This window comes from Trachemys scripta, chromosome 9 (assembly GCF_013100865.1).
Source record: "Trachemys scripta elegans isolate TJP31775 chromosome 9, CAS_Tse_1.0, whole genome shotgun sequence".
Classification (NCBI taxonomy): Eukaryota; Metazoa; Chordata; order Testudines; family Emydidae; genus Trachemys; species Trachemys scripta.
Window position 1 is genome coordinate 49,275,173 of NC_048306.1, and position 22,900 is coordinate 49,298,072.

The following is a 22,900-nucleotide window of genomic DNA, read 5'->3' on the forward strand; positions in this document are numbered from 1 at the left end:
TCCAGGATCAGTGGGTACTGTCCAGGATTCTCTGCTCGGCGTCCCCCTCTGACTCCCTGTTTATGACCCTCTGACTCTCTCTCCTGTTCCTGTTTTATAATTTGTTGCCCCCTGAACTTGCTTGAGGCCTGGGTTCAGTAGCTCCTCCCCTTAGGCTGTGGGAGGGGCCTTCCAATATGTATGGGCTTGCACCCCTAGGGACTTCAAGAGGTACGCTTACTGCTGCAGAACCTTCTCCTTCAGTTCTGGCTGCACTTTTCCCCGCACCTCTTTATTTACACACACCCTATTTGTGGCCCCACAAAGTTGCGAGACTGCCTCATCAACCTCCTCCTGATGCTGGCCAAGATAGCCGGCCACTATACCAGGGTAGGAAGTTGGATGGGGTAGGGGGTGCTCTGCGACTGTGGTGCCTATTTCAGATCCTCCCTTAAGTCATGTGTGGGGGAAGAGTTCCTTTGGGCAGTGTCCACTGGCTCCCTGGCCACCTATGAGGAGCAGTTGGCGCTGTCTGGGGCGGGAGTCTCTGCTTGGTGTCCCCCTCTGCATCCTTGATTTTGAACCTGTCTTTAATGTCTGGGTGTACTGGTTGCTCCCCGTAGGCTGAGGAGAAGGGCCTTTATCTGTGGGTAGGACCACACAAACCCATCCTGAGTGCTGCTATTGGCACCCCTGTGTTAGAAGAGTGGCACACACCGGTGAATGGTGGAGGATGGCAATAGTGGAAGCTGCTGCCATTTGTTCCCCCTAACTACCAATGTGTTTTGATGGTAGGGCAAGAAAAAGCTGTGCAAGCTACGAGCTGCAGAGACTGGTGGTGCTTAAGGAATGTAGAACTCTGCTCAAACATGGTTAATTTTTCTTCAGTGATGTTGATACAAGCATTAGTTCCCCCTCCCCCAAACACCTTAAGGGAAGAGGAAGGATGAGTAAAGTATATTTGTAGGGATGTGAGATGCAGCCACCTGGTGCTGCCAGACATCCTTGCATAACTTTGTCACAAACACAGAATAAACTAACATTGTCTCTGAAATACAAGAAAATGTGGATTTCAAGGAGACAATTTGTGTCCTGTCTCCTATTGCAATAAAGAAGCAGGATACCCACTCCCTCACTCATGGTAAAGACATTTTATTCAGCACTCTAAGACATATTGAGGAAATATATCAAATTTCAAAAGAAAGGAAGTCAGAGCTGAAGTGTGAATTAGCGATAGACAAAAGTGCAGATGACCAGAGATTCTATTCTCCGACAATTCCATCTCTCTTTTAGAAAGCAACCAGCTCTCAATCTGTGTTTTGCCACATACAGTAATGGTGCTATAGAATAATTAGAGAATGTTTGGCTACTACTCAGGAAATATATTAAGGAATTTTGCATTTTGAAGTAGTTTATTTCACAAATAACAGCCATCTATCTGTAGGGACTGTAGGCAACTATCCAGAGGTGCCACTAGACTCCTCGTTTTTAACCAAAGGCTTGTCAGTTGCTGCCTGTTTGGCTCCCACACATAAATGTCTATCAGTCTTCTGTAGGATTTCTCAGGCCTTCAGGACTTTTGAGGGTGAAGCAGCATTTTAGTGCCCCCTGGCTATTGGGGTTGCCATTTTAAAGTAACAGGAAATCAAAGAGCAAGAAAATAAGCAGTCCAACTGCAGGTTAGGAGCTGCTGGCAAGAGCACACACTTGCACCTGGACAGGATAGTATTTATTAAAAAAGTCTTTTTGCCCCCAAAAGGGGAAAGAATTGCACAGCTCAGTGAAGCAAAGGACTCCAGGCTTTTCCATAGCCTGTATGCCCACAATGAGAAAATAAAAAGCCTGCAAGTGTAGTCTGACTGAGGCACGTATTAATACATGGGTTTTGTTTTAAATGAGGGAAATAATCCCCTCCTGGTAAGTGAATCTATCCGTGGTGGGGGAGGGGGCGAAGCTCTGTCTTTAGCTGCCTGGACAGGGGTGACCGACTGGGTGCCGCTTTAAATGCCTGTGGCTCCTCTTTAGACAGGAACACGCAGAGAGCTGAGGATTGGTGCTAGGCGCTGTATGGCCGCATGGGAGAACCCAGCCCCCCAGCGGAGGCCAGCATTTAAGACAAATGACGTATGGCTTGTGGGGGAGGGGGGCTGCGGGACCGCTCCGCTTCCGCCTGCGTCGGGAATCGGGGCCGGACAGGTGCTGATTAACCAGGACAACACTTTCCAGCGGGCTCCGCGCAACGTCGGCTGCCTGTCTCGGGGCGGCCCGGCAGCGTTGTTGCATCATGGGAACTATAGTCCTCAATCGAAGCACCTCCCCCTCCGCATTGCCGCTGTGTCATGGGAACTGTAGTCCCCGCGCCCTGCGCGTGAACATCTGCGCGAGGGGCAGCCCCTCCCCCTTCTCCTCCTGGGCTGTGGCCACGCGCGGCGGTTCCGCTTCCCCCTCCGGCTGCCGCCGCCTCGGTGGGTCCCACTGCCGCCATTGCAGGAGGCTCTGTGCGGCGGCCGCGCCGTGCGAACGAGAGGTCCCGCCCCGCAGCCCCCTCGGCGACGGGCTCCTTTCCGGAGGTGGGTGGTGCCGCGGCGCAGCGGGCAACCCCGTCTGCCCCCGGTGAGTTCAGCGCCCGCTGCGCGCCGGGGCGGGGACCGGCTGAGGGGGCAGCGGGGCCGGGTGGCCGTTCCCTCCGCCGTGCACGCGACCCGGCGGCGTGTGCATGGCCTGGCCCGGCTAGCGGCTGGGACTCTCCCACCTACCGTGGGCGGAATCCTAGCCCTCAGGCTGGCGGGTGGCGGCGCCTCCCCGCCGCTTCCTCCTGAGTCGCTTCCTTGTTGGGGATCGCTGAGGTGTAGGCAGCGCCCTCTGCCCAGCCCCGCCGGGTAGGGAGCGCCGGTCCGCTCGGCACAGAGCCTGTAGGACGGAGACCAGGTGTTCAGGCACCCGCCGCCAGGCTCCTGCAATTCCCCCAACTGCGAAACTCCGCAGGAGGGTGCACTCCTCCCTGGCGGGGGCGGCGCAAGACAGGGGTGGCGTGGGCTGCATGGCACGGTGGGGTGGCGGGGTCAGGGTTTTGGGACACCTGTGTGGGGTGGCGGGGGGAACCTGTACGGACCTTACATTGCAGTGTTAGGGCTGTCAGGGTTTGGCGTAATAGGCCTGGTCAATACCTGGCTGCAGCTTAGGGCTATGAAAAACTTTCCGTCCTGTATGACATGGTGGTTGATCTAACCCCTATTGTAGAGGTAGCTACCGTCTCTCCGGGTGAATTTACTACAGCCATGGAAAAACACCTTCCATAGTAAGTGTCTGTGCTACAGTGACACAGCTATAGGTGATTTTGGGATGGCTGCATAATAATAGTACTTGCAAAAACATACTCGCAACAACTTTGTGCCCCACCATCTTGTAATCACTCCAAGAAATAGCACATGAATAAGACAGAAGTAGACTTAAATGAGCCAATATATTTATTTCACTTTAATACTGTTTTTAAAGTTGTAATATAATTCCCCCCTCCCCAATTCTCTTCCTTTCAGATACTACTTTCTGCTTTTAGAAGTGCCTTCATGTTCAACAAAACTTAATGGGTAATGAAATTGTCTTTCTAGAAACAAATATTGAGTTTTTAAAAAATTTTTATGTATAGTTATTTTCTTATCATGAGTGATTTTTGGTGTGCTCACTATATATCTTGCTGTATAATATGTAGTTTAAAAAAAAAAGACACCTATAGATTTATCGTGCTGCTGATATATGCTGAACTTAATTTGTGTAAATAGACATGAAAATTTAGGCCTGAACCTAAGTACAACCTGTATTTCTCCCTATCCTGTTTGTCTTTAATTCTCATAGATAGATATGATAGAAGCACATTTTTGTGGGGTTGATTTTTTTCTGGGGCTGCTCTCTAAAACTTAAAGGTCATGCATGTTTTGGGAGGTGGGCGGTACACCATTGACCTCTGTACAAGCTTTACAAAAAGAATTAACAGAATTCTTAGTAAAGTTTTACCCAAACTTAGTTTTTGTAACTATTTTTCCAACAGAAATATTTCTGGTAAATAGCTGTGTTTTATGGGATTTCTTTTTCTGTAACATTCTCCTGTAGTGTAAGCAACCCAAATATTGCAGCATTCCATTACTGTGTTTTTTTAATTGGAGAATTCCTTGGAGGATCAGCACCCCATGTTTGTTTATGCTTTGTCTCAATGTAGTTGCCATTGTCTCTTTTTTTTTTTTTTGTTTTGTTTTGTCTGTTGATGTCACTTTCTGTCTTCTGGCTTGTTTTCTTCTTTTTAATTTCCTATTTTTGTTCTTTTTTTTCCTGCTCCCCCCCAGCCCTGCTCATGAGAAAACTATAGAGTTTAAGGCCAGAAGGGATCATTAGATTATATAGTCTTACAGGCCATTACATTTCAGTCAAATACCCCTGTGTTGAGTCCAGTTACCTTAGAGGAATAAAGCATTTAGTTCTTAGGAGACTAAACTATTGTTTGCCACAGGCAGAGAACAGGAGAGACAGGTGCCACCCAAGTCCTTGCAATGGCAGGAAACTGATTAGGTGAGATGTGGCTAGATGGTCCCAGCACTCACTCTGTAACCCATACTGAGGAGGAAGGCGAAAATCCCTGCAAATCTGACTGGGGGGGGGGGATTCTTCCTTACCTATATCTGGCGATCAGTTAGACCCTGAGCATGTGATCAAGACACACCAGCCACATGTCTAAGGCAGAGAATTAGGATGCAGATATGAGAGGGTGTGTCTAACCGTGTCTCTGACTTACCCATTGAGAGGGCTACTTTTAGTCCAGTACTTATCTTCTCCTGTCCTGTTTTTTCTTCTTCTTTCACTTCTCCCAAATTCTTTTTGGGTTGGAATTTCAACTCCTAAAGTGTTGTCTGAGAGCTGGCCTGAGCTTCCAGTGCCAGTATCCTCTTGCTGCAGATTAGCAGATCATTAATTGAGGTGTCTCTGCTGTCGCCACAATGAAAATATAGTGGCTGTCAGAACAAGTCTCCTAGTTGTGTTTAAAGGGCTTATTTTTTTTTAAATGGTTTATTTTGATGCCATCGTTAAACCACATCAGTATCAAAGGGTCTGGCCCTAAGTTCCTTCTAAGCTGCGCAGCAGGCTATCAAGGGCTGTGCAGGTGAGCAGCCTGGGAGAGGTGCCTCTCCCCCCAGCCCTGGCCCTGGAGCTGCCACGGCTGTGGAGAGGCCCTTCACCCCCAGTCCCAGAGCTGCCGCGGCAAGAGGGGCCTGGGGGGAGTCCTCTCTCCCTGCTGCAGCCCCGGGGAAGCCTGAACCCCAAACTCCTCATCCTCATCCCCAGCCCCACCCCAGAACCTGCACCCCCAGTCAGAGCCCTCAGCCCCTGCACCACAACCCTCTGTTCTAGCCCTGAGACCCCTCCGGCACCCCAAGTCCTATCCACACCCCCAGCCAGAGCCCAGCCGCACCCCTGCCACTCATCATCTCCATATTGGTGCACATAACAAAATTCATTCTGCTCATGGATGGGTTTAAAAAATTAGAGGGAACATTGGTCTGGCCTAGTAGTGGCATGAGTGAAGATGCTAATGCTGGAGTCTTGTGCTGGGACCCAAGCAGCATTTCGTAAACTGACGTGTTTGACCGAAATGTACAGGTCGGGAGAAAAGGAGGGAGGATAGGAGAGACATGGTAGTGGAAGGAACTGAGTTAGATGGGGAAAGTACCTGGCTACGAAAAATGATTTGCCGAAGATCCCCCTCAGTCATTAACAGCACCGACATATGTGGTGGGCTATGGAAGTCCTATTTAAATACTTTAAACTTAAGCATTTAAAGTAATCTAAAGCAGTTTTTACCCATGCCATTTTGTAAAATGACTTAAATGTTTTGAGCAGTAGTGGTTGAGCAGGTAGATGATTTATAGTATATAATTTGTAGGCTTGGAATTAACTTCAGCCAATCAGATGATCTCTCCCCTTCCAAGCTATTTTATAACTCCTCAAGGTATAAAATCAAATAGCTACAGGTATTTGTGACTTGTACAGGGCTGAAACAAATTATAAATTTAACTTTCCTGATGTATATTATTGTTGGCAGTTCAAGCAGAGTAGAACCAAATTGTCAGACAGGTGGTTGTAAAGCTTTCCACTGAAGAGATTATTCCAGAAACGTAATTACAATGATCAGTTTCACTGCTCTTTTTTTCTCTTTATGAAAGCAGAAACCAGTTGGAGCAGTAAGAAGGTTCAAAAAGAATACTAGATTGCTATATATTCCTTTGAACTTCTCATGTTAACTAGGCAGTGTTTTCTTGGAAATACTGTGAGTGACTCTCAAATATAAGTCTGCAATTGCCAAGCAGAGCCTGGAAAATATTACCATGCCATAAATAAGAATTATGCATAAATTACAATTGAACATCACTAGAGCAAGCATTGCAGTCAGACCAAGGATTCTTGAGATGCTTTTCTGTTTAGGGGTGGGGTTCTTTGTATCACTGTAATGTAGGATGAAAAGAAACTATGCTTAATATTCGTATTATGCATTTTGATGCAAGTATGAGGTGTTAAGTGTTTTGGCATTAAAATGTTAGTTGAGATAGTGAACTAGCAGTTTTGGGGCTTGGATCATTGTGTTGTAAGTGGAAGGAGTTAGCTTTGTACTTCAAGGCTTTACATTGAACTAGATTGAAATCTTCAAGCAAGATTTCATAGAAAGTCAGTTATATTAGCTTACTTGGGTATTGGTCTGCATTTTACTGCCGGTATACAAGTTTGCTGGTCTAGAGGGTAGAGGCTGGTACTGGGAGTTTGGAGACATTGGTTTTGTTCCCAACTCTGCATCCTTAGACAAGTCACTTCTTTTCTGTTTTCTCAGCTACAATATAGGGGATCAGGCCTTCGAAATTTCACACCTGTTAGCCAGAGTTAGCTATGAAGGTGGGCTTAGCCCTCAGCAAAGTCAAAGGGCAAAGTCCAAGGGCAGTGAGGCCCTCCTGATCATTCCCAGCTATTGGAAAGGGAGCGGTTACTGGGTCTTTTTCCTGAAGCCTGATTGGGGATGTCCTATTTTGTATCAGCTTCTTGCAAGTAGTTAGTTATCAGATAAATGTGAAACTGCTCTCGTTGAGGAAGACACTTCCTGTCTCATCACCACCTTCAGAGCATCCTTGCTGTTGCATGTGGGTTTCTGCTTCTATACCCTTCCCATAGAAACTCTTTGGGTGAAGGGGGAGGGGTAAGGTCTTCATCACTCCTTCCCCAGTCAGCCCTCTGCTTGGTTCCTCTTCCACTATGACTAGCTGCAATGCTTGTGTTCTCAAACAGTAGTAGTATATGATTGACAGTTTTACAGCTGCCCACTGGGTTCTGAATAACTGCAATAAATCTGACCAAAATGTTTTAAATTTCACTCTGCTGCTGTTTGGATAAGCCATGGCTAGCAGCAGTACTGGAGCTGTCTGTCTGCAGATTCATGAAAACAGTACATGAGTTTTGGCTCTTTCTGAAGTCATTTCTTCAGCAATTAGGACTAGACATTTATTTTTTAAATGAAAAATTTCTGCAGATATTGCTGGTTAGGTTTCATTTTAACTTGACAGTTCAGGCTATCTGCTTACCCAAAGCAAGTAGATTTTTTGAAGCTCTCAGGTTAATGATACTTAACCACCTTTTTAAAGCACTTTGGAATTTGTCAATGAAAAGCATTATGTCAAGTACTAGTTATGTAATAGTGGTTAGAACCATTTTAACTAGCTTGCTTTGTTTATCTCTGGAGAGAAATTTTGTGTAGTTCTCAAAAACAAAAGATCCCCACTAGGTGCTTTACAGAACAACTAGAAAGACAGGCTCTTTTCCCAAAGAGCTAAATCTAACTTCAGAGATGGCAGGATAGGTTGAGGATAACAAATAGGGAAGAAAAATGACATGGGCAACAGCTGGATACAGAGTTTAATCAGGAGCATATCTAGATGCTCAGTTTTTAAAGAATGATTGACTCAGTATTTGGGAGTATCATTACAGATGTATGCCTTAAAATGGATTTGAATTAAGAGAAGTTAATAGGTTGGCAGTCCTCTATTATTGTTCCTTGTCATAAAATTGCAATATTGTTTAGAGCATGCTTGTCCTAGATATATTGGTAAGATAGGTAAAATGTTGAATGGGAGCTGGACATGCATTCTAGAAGATTCTTGGTAGACTCTGCTTGATTGTATATACAAAAACTACCAACTCAGATTTGCCCAAGGTTGCTTGTTTCACTTGAAGTTGATTACTTGTTACTGAAATATTTTATTCTTGTTCCAGAAAATTAATCGTTACCTATTGCCATCAAACAGCTGCTATATTTGAATCTTGCATCAGAGTAGTTGTCTCTGAGCTAGTGAAGGTGGTAGTTTTCTTTCCCTGCATACACTGTTGTGGTAAGAACCTTCTACTTTTGTAGTTTCTTAATATCTCAATTTAATACAGGTACAGAGGTTGGGAAATCATCTGGTGTATTAGAATATAGAATGATAGTTTTTAATCAAATCTGAATTATGAATGATGGCAGTTAACATAAAAATAGTCTTGAGTTTTATGGATGCCAGTGTGACCCACTGGGTAGTACTCAGGAATCCTGGCTCGACCACTGATCTGCTGTATGACACTGGGCATTTCTCTGCCTCTGTTTCCTGTCTCACTATAGTCTTGTCTTTGTAATTGTAAGCTTTTGGGGCATGGATGTTGTTGTGTGTTTGTACAGTGCCTAGCACAATGAACCCCCGTCTTGGTTGTAGTGGTTCTGTGTTACAGTATAGCATCATAGACTTTAAGGTCAGAAGGGACCATTATGATAGTCTAGTCTGACCTCCTGCACAACTCAGGCCACAGAATCTCACCCACCCGCTCCTGTAATAAACCCTATATCTATGTCTGAGCTGTTGAAGTCCTCAATCATGGTTTAAAGACTTCAAGGTGCAGAGAATCCTCCAGCAAGTGACCCGTGCCCCACGTTGCAAAGGAAGGCAAAAAACCCCCAGGGCCTCTGCCAATCTGCCCTGGAGGAGAATTCCTTCCCGATCCCAAATATGGTGATCAGCTAAACCCTGAGCATATGGACATGCATCCGACGAAGTGGGCATTCACCCATGAAAGCTTATACTTCAATACATATGTTAGTCTTAAAGGTGCCACAGGACTCTGTTGCTTTTTACAGATCCAGACTAACACGACTACCCCTCTGATACCTGAGCATATGGGCAAGACTAACCAGTCAGACACCCAGGAAAGAATTCTCTGTAGTAACTCAGATCCCACCCCATCTAACATCCCATCACAGGCCATTGGGCATATTTATCGCTAATAGTCAAAGATCAATTAATTGCCAAAATTAGGCTATCCCATCATGCCATCCCCTCCATAAACTTACCGAGCTTAGTCTTGAAGCCAGATATGTCTTTTGCCCCCACTGCTCCCCTTGGAAGGCTGTTCCAGAACTTCACTCCTCTAATGATTAGAAACCTTCGTCTAATTTCAAGTCTAAACTTCCTGATGGCCAGTTTATATTCAGTATCATTTATGGTAATTCTTCCTTTGGTCACAAAATTGAATAAAAGAGCAGTGATTAAACACTTCCACAATCTGAAGAGTTGTCCCCCTCTGGAAAGAGAATAGTGTAAACTGAAAGTGTTTACGTCTTTGCAACAAGTCAGAAAATGTAAGATAAGCTTTCCTATTTGATGTATAGGGTGTTGCATGATCAATTGAAAACTTTACAGGTAAAGTTAATCTGTCACATTGAGGAATTATGGCTGAAAGTAGGCAACCAGTAAGTAGTTATGATAGGTTTAAATACAACTTAAAATGTGATATATTCTTTTCATAATAGGATTTGGCATAATATGCACCCTCTTCCTTTTGTACTGAACATTAGCTTGAACAAGAATGAGGACAGCTGGCAGATACTCTAGTGCAAGAGATGTGACTGGGCTAACAAGGCCTTTATTATGCAGCTTCTGACTGCTTCTCTGAATTTTTCTCCTTCCTGTTAAGTTTAAGGTAGTTACTTCACCTCTGACTCATCACATACCCACAAAAGTTCACAACTATCAGCATGAGCACATGCTTTCAGAACTTCTTTAATGCAATTCAGTGTTTTTGTCCAATATATCATGGTTTATTTCACAAATTTATTTGAGGGACATCATCTCATCAGTATTTTCTACCTTAGGGCAGATTAGTTCCTTCCCTGCAGTCTCTTGCTTCCTAAAAACCCAAATAAAATTTTCAAAAGGCACCACATTTAGGATGACACTGAAAAGGGGATGTTTCTGGAATGATGCATTCCATTCCCCCAGACCAAATTGTTTTGTCCTCAAAAATACTGTTCTTATCATGTGTTATGGTAGCTGATGAGTCTCAGAACTTATAGAAAGGACTCTCTACTTGTCCTGGTGCTGATGCCTGTTGCAGAATTCCAGGTTGAAATGTCATCCTCTATTAAAGATGCACTGTGAGGAACTGCCAGATGGTATTCCACTTACTTGAGGTCAGAGTTCTTCAGATGCTGAGGGTGCATTTCTGGTGGTCTGGCACTTCGGTGGTGCCATATGGTACGAGAGATTTTCTGACAAGGATCCTGTTGTCAGCTCCAGCTGGAACCCCAGGAGGTAGGATTTCCTGGATCTTAAGGGTCCTGAAAAGCATAGGCCTCCTCTGATTTGGCCTGGCAACTTCAGTTGTCAGCATTAGGGTGCCAGTTGGGTATGTCTGGAGAAAGCACCAGCAGTCAACACCCTTCGAAGGTTTGGAAGGCGTGGATGTCATAGCACTCAGAACAGTCATCAGTGCAGAGCCCCAACTACCACTCTGTAGGATCTGTTGGATTATTGGGTTAGGCAAGATTTTCTTCAGAACAGCCTTCCCTTAGCACTTTGTGGATGAGCTCTTGATCCAATGGGAGATGGATCTGAGTTCAGTGCTGTGGACTTCTCAACTGAAAAAAGCAGGTTTCTTGCCATTCTCCTGCAGTTCTACATCTAGTTTGGGCTCACGAATATCATTTGGGCTTCAATTTTCAGTTTGGACAGCTCCCAAGTTTAAATCTGTCAGGCTTTTTTCCATCTCGGTACTGTGCACCTTTGGACTTTTGGCCTTATGGTACTCCAGCTCCTGTGTCCACATGAACAATTAGACTGTGATGAGCTGGGGTGTGACTCTACCCCATGCTAGCTTGCAGCAGGTGAACTGTCTGTATGCACCCTGCTGACATGTTAAGTTTGTTAATGCACTTTGATCTAGTCCCATTTCAAAAAGGTGTCTAATTCAAAGTGCTCTAAGCAACATCGTCTCCTCTTTCTAGGAAGTCTCCAAGGAAGAGGTGAAGGCTGCTGTGGGCGTACCTTTACCTTTTCTGTTAGAGTTCCGTAGAGTTAGATCTTGTCGGACCTGGGTATGTTAGCTCTTAGTAGCCAGCTACTAGTATATCCGCACTAATACAATCATGTAAACTGTCAAAGGCACAGTTTGCAGTGGTGGAGCTTACCCATGTTTGAACTTGTAGTAAGCTTCACTGGTGCAAATCCTAACTTAGAGAGACTACTTCCTCTCCCTAGGCAAAATCACGGACAGTACCTCAGGCTAATAGAGGATAGTGGCCACTGTCAATACAAGGTACTACTTTAGGGTATGTCTTGACTGCACCGATAACCTGGTGATTGGCACCTAGGGTAGCCTAGCATGGGTACAAGCATCCCCCTGGCAAAGCCCCAGCTGTGTTACTATGGTCTTCGCTGTTTCTGCGTGCTCCTGTGTATTGGGGGCATGTCCCATGGTGGTTTGTGCTGAAACACCCTGTCAATTGCTGGAGAACGTTTGTTCTTTGGGGGGATTTGTGGGAAGGGCATTGGAGGACTCTGATTAGTCAAATGATTTAGCCTTTAGCCTGCATCCTTACAGCAAAGGGGGCAGGTTCCAGCCCATGTTAGAGCAGAGCTCAGATTCTGTACCCTCCCCCCGAACGCAATGCTAAACTGAGTAAGCTAGCCTGGACATAAAGTACCTCCAAACATGGGTCAGAGGTTTTACTTTGTGGATGATCGGGGGGTTGGGCTAAAACCTGGGTAAGAGCCTAGGTTAACTGTGTAGTGAAGACATACCCTTGCTCTTTGGGTTGTTAGCAGCCTGAGTGTAATTTACAAAGTGCTTGGTGGTCACAGACAGCTCTTCTGCATCAAGGGGTTGTGTATGTTGTATCTGTATCTGAGTCAATGGCTAATAAGAGCCCTATCTCAGTGAGGTAATTCACACCCTTTGGGTACCTAGGTTAGTCCAAGAGAGTGAACCAATAACCCATGTTCTCGATTCTGTCCACCAGTCTCAAACCCTGCTTCAAACTCCCCCTGCTGGCATCCACAACCAAGATAGCCACATCAGTCTGTGCAGCTCCTGTGATCATATTTGGGATGAAATCATTATGGCCCGGATCATCCATCAATGTAATAACTTTAGTTTGTCTGAAATTTGGTCGTCTCCACATCCATTGTTACCAGGGCTGGCTCTAGCATTTTTGCCGTCCCAAGCAGCGCCCAAAAAAAAAAAAAAAGCCGCGATCTCGGCAGCAGCTCTACTGCTGCTCATTCTATGGCAGCAATTCGGTGACAGGTCCTTTGCTCCCAGAGGGAATGACGGCCCCACCGCCGAATTGCTGCTGAAAGGACCGGACGTGCCGCCCCCCTCTTCATTGGTCGCCCCAGGCACCTGCTTGCTAGGCTGGTGCCTGGAGCCGGCCCTGATTGTTACTCCTCTTTCTCGTCCCCAGTTTCATCCAAGAACCATAAGCAAATGAAGCTTTGCCAGCCTTTTTGGATTCCTGCTTGTATTTGTGCATAGTTTGTTTGTTCACATTGCCCAGAAGGTAGAGTAAATGACCATTAGAATATTTTTACCTGCATCAACATGTCCTATTACTACTATCCCCACTCAGGTTCTAATCTTCACTGTGGTTCCCCTGTATTCCACTGAAACACTAGCTTGCCTGCTTCAGGACAAGTTCACAGATGCAATCCAGGCAGTGGATTGCATCCTATCCTGCTTCAGAGCAGAGGCCCATTGAAATTTTATCTGAACGCTTCAAGTCCTAATGTTGGGCTATAACCTGGCTAGGTGAGTAGTTCTGTCCCTGTGTCTGAACTGTGACTAAGACATCTATAAGACATCTGGCTAGGTAGCAGTTCTGCGAAAAGGACCTAGGGGTTACAGTGGACGAGAAGCTGGATATGAGTCGACAGTGTGCCCTTGTTGCCAAGAAGGCTAATGACATTTTGGGCTGTATAAGTAGGGGCATTGCCAGCAGATAGAGGGATGTGATCATTCCCCTCTATTCGGCATTGTTGAGGCCTCATCTGGAGTACTGTGTCCAGTTTTGGGCCCCACTCTACAAGAAGGATGTGGAAAAATTGGAAAGAGTCCAGCAGATGGCAACAAAAATGATTAGGGGGCTGGAGCACATGACTTCTGAGGAGAAGCTGAGGGAACTGGGATTATTTAGTTTGCAGAAGAGAAGAATGAAGGGGATTTGATAGCTGCTTTCAATTACATGAAACGGGGTTCCAAAGAAGATGGATCTACACTGTTCACAGTGGTACTAGATCACAGAACAAGGAGTAATGGTCTCAAGTTGTAGTGGGGGAGGTTTAGGTTGGATACTAGGAAAAACTTTTTCACTGGGAGAGTGATGAAGCACTGGAATGGGTTACCTAGGGAGGTGGTGTAATCTCCTTCCTTAGATGTTTTTAAGGTCAGGCTTGACAAAGCCCTGGCTGGGATGATTTAGTTGGGAATTGGTCCTGCTTTGAGCAGGGGGTTGGACTAGATGACCTCCTGAGGTCCCTTCCAACCCTGAGATTCTATGATTCTAAATGGAAATGAAGCTTTGGGTGACTTTTTTTTTTTTTTTTAAATAGGGCGGGGAATTTATGTAGCCTACAGTCACTTCATTTGTTCCCTTTTACTTTTCTGTCAGACTGGATCATAGTGATCATCCATTCTGAAGTAGGAGATGGACAGCGCTCCCTCCAGGGCTAGCCACCGGGAGCTAGAAAACTGTTCCTCTCCTCAACTGAGTTGAGCATGCTGCCTCCAGTATTTCCTACCTCTGACAGCTAATTACCTCTGGATTACCAGACTAGCTGGTGTGACTTAAAGCCAGGGCTTTGGAGCAGAGCCCGGAGCTGGAGTGCAGAGCAGTTCCAGAGCAGTGGAGCTGCAGGTTTTTACCTGGTGCTGGAGCGGAGCTGGAGCACAGCTCCAAAGCCCTGCTTAAAACACTGTAATTTCAAATATTTTATTTTTTGTAATTATATACTGGCATTCATTATGTTCAGAACTTGAAAAATCTGCCTAATATCTACTAAACTGATGAGTAAGCCTACTTGCCAGGGTGATTAATATGCTTGCCATCATGCCCTCTGCAGATACACCCCAAAGGCTTGAATTCTTTACTGGAGACTTGCTAGCAGCAGGGAGAAGCTACTGATGGAAAGGAAGACAACCACAGGTGAAGTGCAGAGGCAGTGCTCAAGGCCCCCCTGTTCCCTCCTCTTTCTGAGCACTGAGCGAGGATACTGTGTTTTTTATGAGAATGCTGTCCCTGGTCTCTGCTTGGAACTTTTTTTTTTTTTTAAATTTTTTTGTATTAGCCTCTAGCTTGTGGGTGTTTGTACTTGAAGTAACATCCTCCTCTAACTAATGGGAGGAAGAGTTTTGTCTCTTGATGACTCTCTCAGGAGGTCTGGCAAAGCAGAGGATTGAATCCAATGTCTTGAATATCCAAGTACAGTGTTTACTGCCTTGGCCCTGGTCTACACTGGGGGGGGCGTCGACGTAAGATACACAACTTCAGCTACACGAATAGTGTGGCTGAAGTTAGCGTATCTTAGGTCGACTTACCTGGCCACGAGGATGGCGGTGAGTTGACCGCTGCCGCTCCCCCGTCGACTCCGCTTCCACCTCTCGCAAGCTGGAGTTCCGGAGTCGACAGAGTGTGTGTTCGGGGATTGATTTCTACCGGCCGATCCGGCGGGTAGTGAAGACCTGCCCTTAACAAACAAGACCATCCTTCCGACGTTTTGTTGCTTTGGATCTGTAGTGCATCTTGGTAAGGGATAAATGTGGGTAGGGAGGTGGTAGTGTTTATGCATTCCTTGGTAATCTAATGCAATAGACTGTTAAACCTCCTAGGTAGACACAAATGCATTTAAAATGCTCTAATTAATCTGCATTATAGAAGGTAGCTCCTTCTTGCCTCATTTACTGATCACTTATCCATGGTACATGGCACCTCAGGAGGTCATCTAGTCCAACCCCCTACTCAAAGCAGGACCTAATCCCCAACTAAATCATCCCAGCCAGGGCTTTGTCAAGATTTTGTTAAAAATCTCTAAGGAAGGAGATTCCACCACCTCCCTAGGTAACCCATTCCAGTGCTAGCTGTGGAGGGTCCTTCTAACCCTGGGTGGGTTACACCAACGCAGCCTTTGTGGTGAGAAATTTGGGATGTGGAATTCTAGGGGAAAAGAGAAATCCTGGAGGATATTCACCCCTCACTAAAGAACAATCTATTGGCTAAAGCGGTAAAATCCTGGGTTCCTTAATGGAATGGATTAAACTGATTTATGAGAAAATCTATCTAAGCAGAACTACTATCTCCAGCTATTGATATTGAAGTGATAGGCTACAATTTTGAAATTGATGTGCTTAAAATTAGGAACTTAAGCCTATTTATGCACCAACATAAGGGGCTTGATTTTCAGAGCTGCTCGCCACCTGCAGCTTCCATTGAATTCATTTGGATGTGTCACTCAGGACATCTGAAAATCAGACCCATTTTATTTAGGTTTCTGAATATGCTTTTAGGTGCCTAATTTTAAACAACCTGATTTGAGAATTTCGACCATACTCATTTATAAGGAGGAGAGGTTCATTTCTGTACATGTCCATTTCATTTTGAATAGATGTAAACTTTTGTGCCTCTGACTGTTGTTCTAATCACTTTTTTTGGCCAGTTTCATATTATTATTTCAGCCAACAGATCAAACATAAAATAAGCAAACTGGTATTAACAGTTGTAATTCATTTCAACAAAATATTACTACATTTTTTCCATGGTACTCCTTTACATAGGAAATAAGTACATGTTAATACTAAACAATTCATTACTTTGAGAGAGGCCCACTTTTCCAATGTGTGAAATAGCATTGAGTGTTTGGTACTCATAGTAACACAAACAAGTTATCCTAAATTTTCTACAATAATACCCCACTTCTAAAATCAAAATACTGAGTATGGAAATGCAGTGAGTAAAAGTATTTTGTGTGCTTGTTCCTTCTTCTCCATGCCAAGATATAACTCGGTTGCAGGATTCTTAAGAATTTATCAGACTACAGCGCTGAGCTACAATTGGTTCCTGGCATAGTTTTCATAGATTAATAGAATCCAAGGCCAGAAGAGACCATTGTGTTTATCTAGTCTGAACTCTTGTATAACACAGACTAGAGAATGTCCCCAAAATAATTCCTAGAGCAGATCTTTTGGAAAAACATCCAGTCTTGATTTAAAAATTGCCACTGATGTCATGACCCTTGGTAAATTGTTCTGATGGTTAATTACCCTCATTGTTAAAAATGTACACCTTATTTGTGATCTGAATTTGTCTAGCTTCAACTTCTTGCTATTGGATTGTGGGGTGTGTTGATTCATGTGTCCAGACTTACTTTAGAGGGCCAGAAATAATTCTCTGTATTAAACAGAATCATAACCAATATAATCAGGGAGTTGATGAGAGTATGTCTCCTGATTGTCATTTATTCAATGCTCTTCAGATGCAGTTTCAGAGGGAATAGGAGAGAAATTAGATATATTTGATCTGCTTCTCTTAAGAGCATATGTGCTTTTACCCCCTCCCCCTGCTCCCAGAAAGGCGGGGAGGGTAGAAAGGAACTGCCTCCTATATGTCTTTGTCTACAGGGAGTTTTAAGACAGTCTCTTCCAAAACAGCTTCTCACTATCTATTCACAGAATCTATGGGTTTTTTTAGTAGCAAATGAGGCAACTCTAATAGGAGTAGAGAAGGGATGGCAAGACCTTAGCTAACATCAAAATACTAATTGGCATTGGGTAATACTACAGTATTATTAATGCAGCTGTATTGAAAATTAAAGGTGACGTAACATTGTCTCCCTGGAAGTATATATTGAACTGTTTTATGTTGTAGGCTATGATTCAGACTTGTAAAACAGCTTTGGAGACAGGATAAGTAATCTACATCACCGTTTTAACAACAACAACCCCAAATTGCCCTACAACTGGATGTGTATAGGATGTAGGTTGTGTACAGAGGTGAGGGGTTGAATGCATTTCTGGAGATGGTAATTCAGATTCGTTCCCAAATTAACGTCTGGTTTATTAATCCTTGTTCTGTCACAAAACCATCATGCTATTTGACATAAATCAGCATGTTTGCCAGTCTCTGTTCCATAGACACTTGTGACTGGAATAGCATAGTCAGGATTGAGGTCTATAAGGTGGAGGCTTGTGCCAGCATTTGTCTTAGCTGCTGTGTCAAGGCAATGCTACTAACTTCTCTCTTTCATGAATGCTAATTCTTTCACGTATTTAGATTCTTCCCACCGAATATGTATGGTTTGAGGAGGGTTGGAGAGAAGGCCTCTTTGTCTTTGTGGCACGAGGGTTTATCCCTGAACTCTCCAGACCACAGGAGTTATCCCTCTACCCAGCAGGTGGAAATAGAAGATGAAAATCTTTGAGTAGTCTACTATAAATCTTTACTGTTTCTTTTTCTGTTGCAAATAGGTCAGGTAATCTGGGTCTGTCATACTCTTTTGAATTGACTTGTACTTCCTTCTGAATATTCTACCTTTAAAGGGTCGATTCTACCCCCTGCTTCAGAATCCTGTGTGTGTCTTGCTCTCAAAGATTTATTATAGCTTCCATCCCTCTGGATGTGGTTAGATGGGGACTCCCTTTTCAGTTTGTGGTTGGAATAAACCCCAAGACTTGTCTTGTGTATGACACAGCCAGACTCCTGCTTGGTGAACTCTTATAGGCTATTGATGCTGTAGGTGAAATCTGTGAGACAACCGGTATAGTCACGCTGTCACTAGATGCAATTGTGGAACCTACCAGAGCTCTCGGAACCACAGTTATGTTTTGGTCTAATTTTTAAGATCATTTCTCAAGGAAAGCAAGAAAAGAAACATAGATTGAAAGGAAGACGAATGAGGGAAAAACCAAGAAAAGACAACTTTAACTTTTTCTATATCCATTTAAAGCTAGTCTTATTTCCCTGGAATAACAAGTTACCCACTGACTGCTCTATCAGGATTCTCAGTCCTTCGCTACTCTTGATATTCAGTCATGTCTGAACACATTTTCTAGAATTTGTTACTGGCATATTTACTTTTGTCCAGGATGGATTTGATTTAAATGAAATTTGATTTAAATCATGATTTGGTAGAGTCCTAAGCATGTTCCATCCTCTAAGTCTGTCTTCTGCGTGTTTAGTCTCCCATGTTGATAAACCTTCTCCAGTAACTGACAGTTTCATTATTCTAGTGGAATCTAGCTCTTCTGGGATGTCATAGAGGGAGAAATGATCTCATGTATGATAGGTAGGCCCAGTACAACACTTAATGGAGGCAAGACAGCAAGGCAGAATTGGAGACTAGAACTAGTAACTTTTTCTATATTGCATTATTAGTTAGGCCGTCAGTGTAATGATATTTAAAAGAAATACCCCCCCCCCATACCATTACGTTTCTTCCACAATTGACTGAAAGAACCAACCATGCTCCTTTGACGATTTTTCACTTCACTCTGTATCAAACTGGTGTGTGAGTATTCTAAGCAGACCTGGCAGTATTGCTTATTATTAAGGTTGCCCAACATTTCCCATTGTAACACCCTGTTTTCAGTTGATTACAACTTTGTCAGACTTTTGAGCTGAAATTTTCCATGCTGGGTGTCTGCCTCAAGGCTGAATGTTTTTTAAAGTTTCAGCCAAAATGGTTCCCAGCTGTTTCCAAGAGTGAGCTTAGGGAACCTGTTGTTTGGTCATGTTTAAAAAAAAAAAAAAAACAACTTATCACCATTTCATGCTTTTAGGGATCTAATGAAGAGCCATTGGGGAGCAGAGGAGCTAGTTTTTCATTTTTAGTCCACTCATTGTCTAAATTGTTGTGTAAGAACCTGTAAAAATTACTTTTCATGTAACAAAGAATAAATTACAGATACCATGAGTTGTCCTCTGATACCTAGAAAAATGAGCAGAATTGGTTAGCAGAAGGTCAACCATGACTCACTGGTGTAGAAAGTCCTACTGAATGAAGCAGTGCACTAACTAGGATAAACAATAAGGATCATAGTTCCTTATTGTGGGAGTAAAATATTCACCAACTGTACCTTTTCCCTTTCATATCCTTTAGCATGTGTCTGATTAGCTTTTTCTATACCACTCAACAAATTAAGTGTGTGAACCTTGTGAGTATACCCAGAAGCTTGGTGCTAATATTTTTCAACCTGGGAATGTGGATATGTTCTATATTATAAGTAGAACACCAACTAAACTTATTCTGATATGGTTTCTAGACTTTGACTTTAATGAGTTGTAATTCAAGGAGTCATTTGTTCATCCTTTCCCTCCCCTCACCCCCCCAACCCCTCCAAAAACCCCCAAAACTTGTTTGAGGAATTAGGTTGTGGGAGAAACTAACCCACATCAATCTAAAATATATCTACTAGTTTGTGTATGTGGGGACAGTTTTCCTTGGAGAGTTTAAATTGATTCTCCCTTTAAGAAAAAATCTGTCTTAATTTACTTTTATTGCATACAAATTGACTATGCTTTTCTGTAAACAAAAATTACACTGGTCCAAGCTTCAGAACTTTGTTAAACCATAGAATAGAATTGCATCCAGATCTCCTGACTTCCTTGTACACAGATATTCTTTAAAGAAAAATAAAACTTTAACTATCAGTGTGCAGTGTAGTTGGTGGAACTTTTTCAATCTTATTAGAAACAATACGAATACCAAACTTATCAGAGTTGAGGACAGCATGTCCTAAGTATCTAGCTTACATTCTCTCAAATGTAATGTTAATTTTCTGTACATTATCCATTTTTATTTACTGTTACCATGCTTTGTACAGATTTTAACCAGCACCTGTATATGTAGTCCAGTTGTTTTATGTGCATGAGAAACTTAAAAAAACTTAGAGCAATAGAAATACATTTTGATTTGTCTGAGATTCAAAAATTGCACTTTGTGCATGTGGAGTAGTTTCTTAATGATCCATCAAAATTCAGAAGAGTATAATGTATGGCAAATTTGTCTGCAAACTAGAATATTTTAAAATACATTCAAGTTTTGTGCATTGAATGAGACACAGGGCTCTGTGGAAGAACTGCCTCATTTATGCAGCAGTAACATACTATATGCTATAAAAGAGGTAGGTTTCATCATTGTTGAGCCTGAGGATTAATGTTACATGTCCTATCTTAATGTTTAGGTAGCTGTGCGTAAGTTGCACCCTTTCTACCCTTTGTCAGCTTGTTCATCTTTCTTTAGCTTGTGAGCATCCTAGGACAGGAATTATGATTTCTTTGGTTAGGTAAGTGCCTACCACATAAGTGCTGTTTGAAAGAAATAATAACGAATGGGTCAGGGTTAAGGTTGTACACCAATAATTCTAACATTTCATGACTGAATGCTTATCTCTACAATCTTGGCTTTTTGAACAGTGTGCTTCATTTAGGCAGCAGCATAGTCAGTAGATGGGGCACTGGACCTGGATTTAATAGACCTGACTTCTGTTTCTCCAACTGCCACTGACCTTTTGACCATGGGCATGGCTATTTGCCTCTGTATGCTTGTTTCCCCAGCTGTAAAATGAGGATAATACTCATTGGTGTAGAACAGGGGTTCTCAAACTTCATTGCACCGCGGCCCCCCTTCTGACAACAAAAATTACTACACGACCCCAGGAGGGGTGACTAAAGTCTGAGCCCACCTGAGCCCTGCTGCCTGGGTGGGAAGCCAAAGCCCCAGGGCTTCAGACCCAGGCAGGGAGCCTGTAACCTGAGCCCTGAAGCCCTTGGACTTCAGCCCCAGGCGGTGGGGCTTGAGCTTTGGCCCTGGGGTCCCAGCAAGTCTAAACCAGCCCTGGCAACCCCATTAAAATTGGATTGTGACCCATTTTGGGGTCCTGACTCCCAGTTCGAGAACCTCTGGTGTAGAACTTTAGATATACAGATCAGTGTTGTTTAAGAAATAATTATTAAATATTGCAGCAAAATAAGTAGTCCAATGAAAATTGTGACTTTTTGATATAATGTTGTAAGACATTGAAAGGCATGCCTGTGCCCTTGTTCTTTAGGTTTAATGTTTTCTCTGAAGCTGCTAATCTTGGATGTAGAGTAGGGCTTGAAACATTTATTATCCAGACACTTATTAGCCAAAATGTAGATATGAATGATGTCGGGGGGGGGGGGGGGGGAGGGGGGACTTCACGATTGAGTTCTTGGGAAACATTTTGGTGAGAACACATGCCTTCCTGCAGTCCTGAATTGCTGTGAATGGAGAGAATGTCAGAATTTCTATCAGGGGTATTGCTCCTGGACCTTGCTAAGATGTTCTACCTGTCATGTTTGCCTCTGAAATTTGAGACTTAACCTCCATCCAGCAGCTAGAAGGGAGAAAAGGGTATTTATGTCTTTGCTGTGCCTCCCCACAAAGATTTGGGTTTGCTAGAGGTTGGGGAAATAATATTTTGCTTTTCTACCCTCTTTCCCACCTCTGTATTTTTTTCATCCTACTTTCCTGAGTAGCTCTAGCACCTGCCTTTGCAATGGCTTGTACCTTTCCCAGGCATGAACAGCAGCCTGAAATTCAAGGGATTTGTGAGTTTCATGGCTGCACATAGGGTTTTGATTAGCAGTGAAACTGAGAAGAGACTTTGGCAATGCTGAGCATCATCACAGTCAGTGGAACCATCTATAGACCCAGAAAGACATCCCTGTGTTGGTTTGCACTATTTTCACTTTTGGAAGATTATATTGGCAATTATGAGGACCAGAAACTATTTTTAATAAAAGCTTAAGTTTTGTATCAGTTGGTAATTTAGGTCTCCTGTACACATGCTGGAAAGCTTCCCACTGTCCAATGGCAAGTGGATTCTTTCAGGGCTGAACTGAGACATCATGTTGTGAGTAGCTCTCAAATAGGACTATAGCACCACAAAGCTGAGTCATGCCATTTGGGTGTCAGGGCCATAAACTGAGAACTGATTTTCCCTATGGAGATGACTCTTGATTTGTTATAAATTTACTGTGTATGCCCCCCATGTACTGCATCTGCCTATGGTTCAGTTCAGAAAACAGACGTGGGACAATGTTCCACTAATGTGTTTAAAATCACCACCACCACCACTATGCTCATGCTATTAGATCCACAGGTCTTGGGTTCAGTGCCCTACAGATGGTGTCCACCCATCATGGTGGTACAGAGTGGTGGCTTGAATCTGAAAACATGAACTTCTACAGCTTGGACTAAAAGACTGGATCCACTAGCTCAAGTCTAGTAGCAAACTCATAAGCAAGTTACATATTCTAGCCACTGGCGGGGAGAGGGAAACGGGGGGGGACAGAGCCATGCTGTTAGCAACTGTTACACACTTACAGTGGCAGGAGATGCTGGTCCCAAGCTTCAGAGGTCTGTCTCAACTCCCCACATGGGATACCGTTGTGTAACTGCTCCAAGGACTGCTAGATCTAAAAGCATGAGCCTCTATTGCCTGGGTGAAAAGAACTGGTCCATTAGCTCAGAGGTAGTAATGCTCATAAACTTGCATCCATGGTCTAGCCCCTAGAACA

At 43.7% G+C, this 22,900-nt stretch overlaps 1 protein-coding gene across 6 annotated transcripts in view; it reads left to right on the forward strand.

Moving 5' to 3' along the window:
- The first annotated feature begins 2,380 nt into the window (after positions 1 to 2,380).
- The window catches only part of PAK2 (p21 (RAC1) activated kinase 2), an 86,651-nt gene continuing 66,131 nt past the window's right edge, over positions 2,381 to 22,900 (forward strand). The window contains exons 1-3 of one of the 6 annotated variants that reach the window (XM_034781595.1): positions 2,381 to 2,592; positions 3,516 to 3,566; positions 8,278 to 8,393. The gene's annotated coding sequence lies outside the window, so the exon portion shown is untranslated. The remainder of the gene's footprint in view (positions 2,593 to 3,515; positions 3,567 to 8,277; positions 8,394 to 22,900) is intronic. The other 5 variants (XM_034781598.1, XM_034781593.1, XM_034781596.1 and 2 more) reach the window with 5 other exon arrangements.